The sequence below is a fragment of the Platichthys flesus genome, chromosome 17 (genome assembly GCF_949316205.1).
Source record: "Platichthys flesus chromosome 17, fPlaFle2.1, whole genome shotgun sequence".
Lineage (NCBI taxonomy): Eukaryota > Metazoa > Chordata > Actinopteri > Pleuronectiformes > Pleuronectidae > Platichthys > Platichthys flesus.
In genome coordinates, this window is record NC_084961.1 from 18,002,082 (window position 1) to 18,012,983 (window position 10,902).

General features: G+C 48.0%; 1 pseudogene; it reads right to left on the minus strand.

The window, feature by feature from the left end:
• Window positions 1-4,435: 4,435 nt before the first annotated feature.
• On the minus strand, window positions 4,436-6,250 carry LOC133972761 (general transcription factor II-I repeat domain-containing protein 2B-like; annotated as a pseudogene).
• Between the last annotated feature and the right edge of the window lie 4,652 nt (window positions 6,251-10,902).

A 10,902-nucleotide genomic window follows, 5' to 3' on the forward strand; every position in this document is an offset into this window, starting at 1 on the left:
AAGTTAACCATGGTGTTCCAGAGGGCTCTGTGCTCGGCCCAATTTTATTGTCATTATATATGCTTCCACTAGGAAACATTATCAGGACGCACTCTGTAAATTTCCACTGCTATGCAAATGACACCCAGTTATATTTGTCAATAAAACCTGAACAAAGTAATCAATTAACTAAACTTCGAACATTTCTCAAGGACATAAAAACCTGGATGACCCGCAATTTTCTCTTATTAAACTCAGACAAAACAGAGGTTATAATACTTGGCCCCAAACACCTTAGAGATGCATTATCTAATGATATAGCTGCGCTAGACGACATTGCCCTTGCTTCCAATGAAACAGTCAGGAACTTGGGAGTGATCTTCGATCCTGATTTATTCTTTAATAGTCACTTAAAACTAATTTCCAGGACGCTTTTTTCCACTTGGGTAATACTTAAAAAATTAGACATGTCTTTTCTCAAAAAGATGCAGAAAAACTAGTCCACGCCATTGTTACATCGAGACTGGACTATTGTAATTCATTATTATCAGGCTCCAGCAGGAAGTCGTTAAAGACTCTACAGCTTGTCCAAAATGCAGCAGCACGTGTCCTGACGAGAACAAAGAGAAGAGAGCACATTTCTCCAGTATTGGCATCGCTACACTGGCTTCCAGTTAAATCTAGATTAGAATTTAAAATTCTCCTCCTCACCTTCAAGGCCCTTAATAATATATCGCCTTTTTACCTTAAAGAGCTGTTAGTACCTTATAAACCCGCTAGAGCACTCCGCTCCCAGAATTCAAGCATACTTGTCGTCCCTAAAGCTTTTAGCCATCAAGCCCCTCGGCTGTGGAATAATCTACCACTTTCAGTTCGGGAGGCAGACACCATCTTTTCGTTTAAAAGTAGGCTCAAAACCTTCCTTTTTGATAAAGCTTATAGTTAGAGCTAATTAGTGCACCAGAAGGTTACTTGTTCTATTTTATGACACATGACACACGGAGCTTCTCTTTTCAGCTTCTCCTTCCTCTTCTCCATCCCTATCCCCCTTCCCCGGAATCCCTTTGCTTTATCATCCGCAGATCCAGGGCCTCTGTGGCCGCACCATGGATTGCGGTTTGTGGATTGCGCACCGGGGATCGCGGTGTTGGATCCAGTGTGGCGGATTCTGAGTCATGTGGGCTGATCGTGGTGGTGGTGGCGGACCCTGTGTCGCATTGGCATTGGGCACGGGCGATGGACCAGGACCGCAGTGGTGGCTTGTGATGGGTCCTGGTTAGGGTGCATCAAAAAAGAGTTTCAGCATATTGATCTGTCTGGATGCTCAAAGTGTTACCATCCATGCAACAACAATAAATGCAAAATATTTTTGCGATACGTGCTGATCTAGAGGTGGTACGGCACACAGCCTTATCTTCGTCTCCAGTAGCCAAAAATCCAGGCAATCGTATCTATGTATTTTGACCAAAATTTGTTACAGACATTTCACAAAGAACCATATCAGCTTGTGATAAAATGGACTTAATATTTTCACTTTAAGTAGAAATTATGGGTATCGATTGAAGCTCACACCAATGCAGCAGGCTGCCTTCACCCGCGGCCTGATCGAGGAGTCAGGTAGCAATTTGGCAAAGGTCTCCACATCCTACGCAACAGCAGACCGAGCGTGCCGCCACACGCTGCAGGCCAGTGAGGAACAGCACGAGCAGTGGACACCACCTCCCATGTGCACCCTGTACTGGGGCAGCAAGTTGACGTCGATGCTCACCAATCCGCACCAGTTGGAGGAGCGTCTGATAGTGGTGATCAGCGATGCGGAGCGGCTCAAACCGCTTGGTGTGCCAGCATACATGAAGGGAACTAACGAGCCTTGCGGAATGATCATCGCCCGGCTGACATGCAAGCTGCTGCAGGGGTGGTGCTGCACTGATCCGGTTGTCAACATGGCATTTGACATCACTGCGTGAAACACTGGCCATCTCACAGCAGCCTGCATTGCTATCCAGCTCTCACTGGGTCGACCACTGCTCTGGTCCGGGTGCCGGCACCACATAGGGGAGGTGCCCCTCAGCCACATTTTCATCGACCTCAAGGTGGAGACGTCCCGCTAGTCAGATGTTACATTGTTTACACGGCTCCAGGACAACTGGGACCTGGTGCCACATAAGGACAGCAGCCCATTGTCCCGCTATATTCCTGACGAGGCTGAACCACCGTTCCTAGGCAGGTTGCGTGCTGAACCCATCACAACGTGGCAGCCGGTGCGGAAGATTCAGACCTTTGCCAACTTCATTACGCACATTTACGCAACGTGGTGCTGACCTGTCACACGGCCGTAGATGCTGCATGGAATGACCTTACACTCTAGCACCACCTGTACACGTACAAGTCTGTTGACGAAAGCATTGCAGCATCAGTGATCAAGGCACTGGAGAGGCACCTATGGTACCTGGCAGGCGAGATGCTGCCCCTGGCACTCTTCAGCACCAAGGGGCCAGTTGGCGAGCGGCGCGCACTTGCAGACGCCATCTTGGAGCTCATGCCGGCTGACCTCCCCATGGAAGCCCCACAGCTCCGCTTTGGCACTGGCTTCGGCAAGCCAAAGTTCCCAACCCTCTCACCGACCACCAGCTTGGCTGACCTGGCCAACCCAGACTGCTGGTTCGGCATGCAACAGCTGCACATCGATCCAGTCTTTCTCTCACTGGATGTAGAGGATTGGGCTGCCAGTGAAGCATTCCAGATGGGTGCTGTGAATGTACGTGCCATCAATGTTGTAAATGACTATGCCGAGCGTGGCGTCAAACTCACATTAGACTTTGTTGCAGGAGCGAGGAGCACAACCAAAACGGGCCATTTATATATTTTTCACATGCTGTATTCTACCTCTAAATCTCAATGGATTTCCCCAAAACTTTGCATAAGTCATTTTTACCTGTCTCCGAACAAATGCAGCCCCAGACAGATTGATATTTTGAGATTTAATTTTTGCATTGCAATTTGATGCACCCTAGTCCTAGTGGGTGGCGGTGGACGGTGACTGAGGACTGGAGTGGCGTCTGGTCTGGATGGTGGATCGTGGTCTAGATGGTTGCTTCGCATGGACTGTGCTTGCAGCGGGACTGCTTGGCATGTCTTGTAAGGGTTGTCCTTCGGGATGTCTACCCTCATCAGTGCTGCTAGAGACTTTGATTATTGATGATGTTCTCCTACACATGGCATCTATTGCACTTCTGTCCATCCTGGGAGAGGGATCCCTCACATGTGGCTCTCTGAGGTTTCTACGTATTTTTACCCTGTTAAAAGGGTTTTTAGTAGTTTTGCCTTACTCTTGCTGAGGGTTAAGGACAGAGGATGTCACACCCTGTTAAAGCCCTATGAGATGAATTGTAATTTGTGAAAATGGGCTATACAAATAAAATTTGATTGATTGATTGATAGTATTCAAGCATATACTTACATGTTGCTCCAACATTAAGCAACAGTGTCCCAGCATTTGTGTTTCCTGTTCCCAGGATCATACAACTCACTGTACTTCTCCACTTCAATTATTAATTTAATGTCATCTATGTTGAAGAACTTCCCCGCTGTTTGCTCCGTTAAATGTCGGCTGTCGAGGGTAAATGACCTATTCTCCACTCTAGCCTTTGTGGAGAATATGTAGCCCCCCTCTCTTTTTATCACTGCTTGTGTGGCTGTAGTGGATGGGCAGAGTGCGACATTTAATAATGTTATGGTAAAATTTAACTCCAGGACAACAGAAGGGGAATTCAAAGTATGGGATGCATATTTGATCATTTCTATCATATAAATATATGTCATCAATTCATTTCTTTTAAAATCATTTTTCAGTGTGTTTAGCATGGAAGTGGATGGGAGCCAGCTTTTATTTAAGGCTTTGGCGTCGTTTCAGTGTCCAGTGTGAACCCGGCGTTAGTCAATAACTCACAATTCGTCGCTTAACATACGTCTGATACTACGTTGCTCTGATTGGTTGTAGGTCTATCCCAGGGGTGTCAAACTCATTTTCACCAAGGGCCACATCAGCATAATGGTTCGCCTCGAAGGGCCACATTAACAGTATGAAAACAAAATGCAATGGAATTTAAAATAAATGAAACTACAACTTATTATATTGTTAGATAACTGTTTCTGTATTTATTATGTATTCAAGTCAAAGGGGGGTAGGACTATGGCACAACCAACATATGAAAGAAGCAGCATTTTTCAAAACAAAATGCTGCCTGTCCTTGAACACACAAGTAGATCCCTCCTCATCCTGAGACGCCATCTCACACATCCTCATTGATCTTGATCATCATGTTCTGGAAATAAAAGACACAAAAAGAAAATGCAAGCACAATCATTCATTTGTACACATATTCTACTGTTCTTAGTAAATACGCATTTATTAAATAAAAGGAAAAGGAAAAAAAGGATTTTTGAAAATGCTTACCTATTTTTTCTGGCCGGATGTCTGGCACCGTTTTCCGTTGGTCAGGGTGTCAATGTCTGGTTTTAGGTCTTGTGCTGAGGCAATCCGCAAAACAGCGTGCAGGTTGTCATCGGTGATGCGTGATCTGTGCTTGGTCTTGTTTACATTCATTATTGAAAACATCTGTTCGCACAGATAGGTGCTCCCAAACATGGACAGAACACGAGCAGCATGAAGTCGGAGCTGTGGCATCAAACCAGGGGGCAGGAGACGGTAAAAGTCCTCGATAGCAGAATCCTGGAACTTTGCTCTCAGGCCACTGTCACTTTGAAGCTCAATTAACTCCATCTGAAGGTGATGGGGTGCACTACAGACGTCGGTGGTGAAAGGATTTGTAAAAATGTCAAAACCAGATTGCTGCGCTTTAAAGTCAGAGAAGCGCAGATCAAACTCACACATTAACCGGTTCAGTTTGGTAGCCAACCAAGAACATGAAAAATCACCGGGAATGGAGGCTGAGATGCTTTGACAAACAGGAAAGTGGGCGAGATTGTCCTGTTCCACCTGACACTTCCATAGATCGAGTTTTCGCTGGAAAACTGTGATCATGTCGGACATCTGTGTGATGACTTGTTTACGTCCCTGGAGTTTCTCATTCAGATGAGCGAGATGCACGGTTATGTTGCACAACATAGCAAAGTCACACAGCCAGTTTGGATCTGATAGTTCAGGCAACGGTTTTCCTTTGCTCTGCATGAAAAAAACAATTTCTTCCCTCAGCTCAAAAAATCGTTTGAGGACTTTGCTCCTGCTCAGCCACCTTACTTCTGTGTGGTACGGCACATCTCCGTGCTCCGAGCCCATCTCCTGCAAGAGCAGCTGGAACTGCCGGTGATTCAGGCCGCGCGCTCAAATAAAGTTCACTGTTTTCATGACCGTGGTCATTATATTATCCAGCTCCAGAACCTTTCCACACAGAGCTTCTTGATGGATAATGCAGTGATAGGTTATCAGGGGCGTGTGACAGTTACTTTCTTGCAATTTCTCCTTCACTCGTCCAACCAAGCCTGATTTTCCTCCACGCATCGCAGGTGCTCCATCTGTAGTTAGTCCCACCAACTTTTCCCACGGCAATTTATGCTTACTTACGGACTTCTCCACTGCCTCAAAAATGTCCCGACCTGTTGTGGTCCCATGCATGGCGGCTACATCCAACAGCTCTTCGAGGACAGAGAGGTCCGGCTTCACTCCTCTAATAAAAATGGATAACTGCGCTGTATCCACGTTGTCTGTGCTTTCATCCACAGCTAATGAAAAAGCTAGACAGCTCCGTGTCTCTTTAGCCAGCTGTGTTGAGAGATTTCCTGCCAGTTCCTTAACTCGGTCCACGATGGTGTTTCTTGACAAACTGACATTTTTAAAAGTCTGTATCTGGTCGGGGCACACCTGCTCACACACCTTCAGCATGCACTGCTTCAAAAATGCACCCTCTGAAAAAGACTTTGAAGCTCGGGCGATTTCTTCGGCCACGATAAAGCTGGCTTTCACTGCTGCATCGTTTTTGCCCGTAGCTTTTCTGAACACATCCTGCTGCGACTGCAGTCTGCCTTTTAATTCTGCTGCTATTCCTTGTTTTTCTTGGAGGCTGAATTTAGCATACTGAGCTCCGTGTTTGGTGTCAAAATGCCGACGTAGATTATATTCTTTTACTACCGACACCGCCTCATAACATATAAGACATACCGGTGTTTCACCTTGAAGTACAAACAGGTATTCGTTTTCCCATCGTTCGTGAAACAGCCTTCCTTGTGCATCAATCTTTCTCTTCTTGGACATGTTGGGGTTTTGTTAACTTTCTCCTTTCCACCGGTGTATTGAACGCATAGCGGGGTTACTGCAGGGCGACTGTTTCCTTGACGGGCGCGTCGAAATGCATTGTGGGAGATGTAGTTTACGGTCAACGTGCGCTTTTAAGCAGCATACAGTGAACTTATTTTCAGACAATAATGCACCAGCTCTCGCGGGCCTTGAGATGACACATGTGGTCTATCCAATAGAGACAAGATGCATTTTTTTTTCTGGTTCGGTTGAAACACGCCCCATTGATCATCTGTCCATCATCGTATAAAGCCCGCCCTGACAATTTGTTTGGTCCGAAAAGCTTCTGTTCGGACATAGTTTCTCCCCAACTGAGCGATGCCAGACCGAACTTCCCGACCTCAAATGTTGTGGACGGGGCTAAGTTTGTCTGGCATCCAGGCAGCTTTCAGCCAGAAAACAAACGTCTATTAAAAATTATAAAATTCTTTCACATAAGGTGGGGGTTACTTGTTCTTCTGAATTGAGAACACAAGCAGCACTCAAAGTGGAAAAATACTCTGACCTATCAGTATAGAGTAGTCACATTCACACGGAGCATCCGAAAAACCTGTTAACTTAACTCCTCTGAGAAGCTAATACCTGAATAAATCTAGTTGCATCTAGTGGAGATATTGCAGATTGCAAACAATTGAATATGTTTTAGCTTCTCGTTTCCAAGCATGTGGCCTTCAGGCCGTCTGATTAATCACTCAACCACTTATTCCAAACCTAGACGGAAATACTTATTTTTAACTATCTATGACATATTTACTAGAGATGAGCCGGATACTCGGCTGAAACGAGTATCCGGTACGGAAAAAGCACTTTTGCCGAGCACGAGTATCATACGAGTAATACGAGTCATTATCTGTGCTCGGACTGAATGAAAATCCTCACACAGCATCACAGCGCTCCTCCCCTTTACACACCGCTCTGCTCACTCACTCACAGAACGTTAGTTACGTATTGTAACTCTAGATTCTATGAGTATAGGCGCAGCCCTTTAAGGCTATCGCTAGTGGGTTTATCCCTCGCACGCATGTGCAGCACTGAAAACTTAAGTCCACGCCCACCAACGGTGGGCCTCACCCGGTCTCACCTTGTATAAATTGGGGTGAGACCAGCCGCTAGCCTCCCTACTAATAGCTTTTCTTCAGCCATAGAGGAAAACCAGTGAGGCCCAAAACTTTAAGGGCTGCGCCTATACTCATAGAATCTAACGTTCTATATCGTAAGAAGGCTATCGATAGTGGGTTAAAGGCGAAGCTCGATGTAGTCCATGCCTCACTGGGTCTGTACAGTACCACAAGCATAAACACATCTGCCTAATAACCATCAACCATTCCAGACGTCGTAACGGAATATGAATATATTCCATGATGGAATGGTCAGGAAAAAACTACTGCTGTAAGACGTGGCAGACGAAAGTAACGCACTGTAACGGTCCAGTAAATACAGAGTAGAAATCAGACAGCTCTCCCCAGCTCTACAGATGGAAGGGAGAGCATCATACATAGACATCCAATAACCATCACTCTGAAAAAACACTGAGTACAGAGTGAGTCATGGAAAAACGGGAAACATCTCGCAGGTAAAAGCGGATGAAGGAACAGGGAGAAGACCAGGAAGCTGGAGTGCAGATATCCTCTACCATCATTCCCCCATGCAAAGCCAGCATTCCTCTGGTGGAATGAGCTCTGATGCTCTGTGGGGGATCCATCCCTGATGAGAGGTAAGCCTGTAAAATGGCCTCACAGAGCCAGTGAGACAGGCGCTGTGCCGACAGGGGGAGCCCTTGAGAATGCTCCCTGTAATGCACAAACAGACGCTGTGAACGTCGCACCATGGTCGTGCGCGCAACATAACATGCCAGCGCACACACAGGACAGAGAAGATGGGAAGTTGCCTCTTCCTCTGAATTGTGAGGGGGTGGCAAAAACCCCTCCAAAGTGATCACCCTGGATCGGAAAGAGCTTGTGATGCTTTTAGGAGTAAAAGCAGGATTAGTGAGTAGAATAGCCGAGCTGCCATCTCCTTGGATCCGAAGACATGAAGGTGCCACAGAGAGTGCAGATAAATCACTAACCCTCTTTGCAGATGTCAAAGCCAACAACAAAGCTGTTTTGACTGACAACAATTTAAGTGGAATTTGCTCCAATGGTTCAAAAGGAGCTTTCACCAAAGCACGTAAAACCAGTGCTAAATCCCACTGAGGGGCCAAGGAACGTGACACTGGCCTGTCTCTTCTTACGCCCCTCAGGAAATGTTTTGTCAGAGGATGACTGAACACTGTTCTGTCACCAAACCCCTCATGACAGGAAGAAATAGCAGCAGCGTATGCCTTCACCGTGCTGAAAGCCAAATTCCTATCCATCAAAAGCTGGAGTGACAATACCTGAGGCAGGGGGCACACCGTGGGATCCAGACTCCTGTCTACACACCAACGCTGAAAAGCGCTCCATTTGGATGTGTATGAAGCTCTGGTAGCGGCGGCCCTGGCGCCTTTGATATTGCGCACAACATCTTGAGAGAGACCCTGCCTCTCTAAATGTTCCCGTTCAGCGGCCAGGCCCACAGACGCTGACCTATCATCGGGTAATTCCTGATCGCTCCTCCTGCTTGAGAGAGAGCGTCTCCGCGCCACAGAAGTTCCCATGGCAACCCTGAGATCAGCCGTTGCAGACATGGAAACCATGACGCGCCCGTGCGCTCCGGACCTACGAGGATGGCTGACAGCCGTTCCTCCAGTACTCGATCCAAGAACCGTGAGATCAATGGACCTGGTGGAAAAGCGTAAAGAAGCGTCCTGGGCCACAGCCGATGCGCTAACGCGTCCACTCCCAGTGGAGGATTGTCCCGCACGCTCAGAGAAACCCACAGAGCGCACTGTGCGTTTCCGCGAGAGGCGAACAGATCCACCTCTGCTTTGCCGAACCTGTTCCAAATCTGAATCACCAGTTCGGGATGAAGGCTCCAATCCCCGTGTCGAGGACCTCCCCTCGACATGATGACCGCTCCCGTGTTCAAAACACCGGGAATATACACTGCCCTGACTGAGAGAAAGTGTGTGTGTGTCAACAGCAGAAGCCGCCTTGCTATGTTGAGCAGCTGCGCGGAGCGCACTCCTCCTTGGCGATTTATGTAGGCTGCTGTCGCCTTGTTGTCTGTGCGGATCAGGATGTGTTGATCTCGCAGCAGTGACGCAAAATGCTGGAGTACTTTCCACACCGTGAGGAGCAACAAGCGCGTTTATGTGGAGAGACATGTGAGCTGGCCACTGTCCTCCCACCACTTTTGACAGACACGTTCCCCCCCCATCCCGAGAGAGATGCGTCTGTGAACACTGAAATGTGTGATGCAGCTCTGCCCAGCGGCACTCCCGCTGACAGTGTGCGGGGATTCTTCCAGTGGATTAGATCTGCGTTCACTGAGGGAGGAACGGCCACCATGCGTCTTCGCTGACGCACAGGATCGACGTGCAGACGAATGAACCATCTCTGCAGACGTCTCATGTGTAACAGGCCCAGGGGCACTACCACGTGTCCTGCCGACATCATGCCCAACAGGCGCATGACAGAGAGAGCTGTCACAACATTGGGGGGCGTGACGCGGCAGAGAAGAGCTGTCAAAGCCTCCATTCTCTGCTGTGAGAGCCGCGCTCTCATACTGACGGAGTCTAGCTCCACCCCCAGATACGTCACGAATTGGGCGGGGAGCGCAGCGCTTTTCTTCCATTTTATCTTGAAGCCCAGACTCGACAAATGACACACCAGTGTTTTTGTCTGTAACGCAGCTTCCTCCCTGGAGCAAGTTAATAAAAGCAGGTCGTCCAGGTAGAAAAGCACTCTCATCCCTGTCCTGCGTAACGGCTCCAGCGCCGTTTCCACACACTTGGAGAAAGTGCAAGGAGCCAGAGAGTAACCGAACGGCAGCCGGTTGTACTGATACTGTATCCCCTGGAATGAGAAGCGCACATATGTCCTGTGTTTCGAAACGATCGACACATGGAAATATGCGTCCTTCAGATCTATGGAGGTGAACCAGTCTCCCTGGTGAACACACTCCAACACTTGTTTGATCGTGAGCATGTGAAACCGCCTCTCCATGATCGACTTGTTGAACAGAGACAGGTCGAGGATAGGTCTCACTCCTCCTGTCTTTTTCGGAACCAGGAAATAACGGGAGTAAAACCCTTGTGTCTCCTGCCCCTGAGGAACTTTGGAAATTGCATCTTTTCCCAAAAGTTCCTGTAGCTCTGACTGAAGAGCGAGACACTGTTCCTGAGATGACAGGATTGTTTCCACAATCCCGTTGAATCGCGGGGGAAGCAAACTGCAGAGTGTAACCTCGGCTCACAATCCTGTCCATCCATTTGTCCATCAAACATACGCGCTGCCACTCTGAGTAATGCTCTGAGAGGGGGCGTGCACTTGCTTGGTGCTCTGTGGTTGTCATGGTGACGAGCCAAGCTAGAGCCCTGGCCGCCGTTGTTCGCATCGGAGGACTCTCCGGAAAACAACCCATGGGGGGCTCACAGCGAAAGGGCTGATCAGAAGCCCCCGGAGCACACAGGCTCTCAAATGTCAGAATCTCCTCCCCTGCTTCCTGGGAGGTTCCTCCGGAGGGTT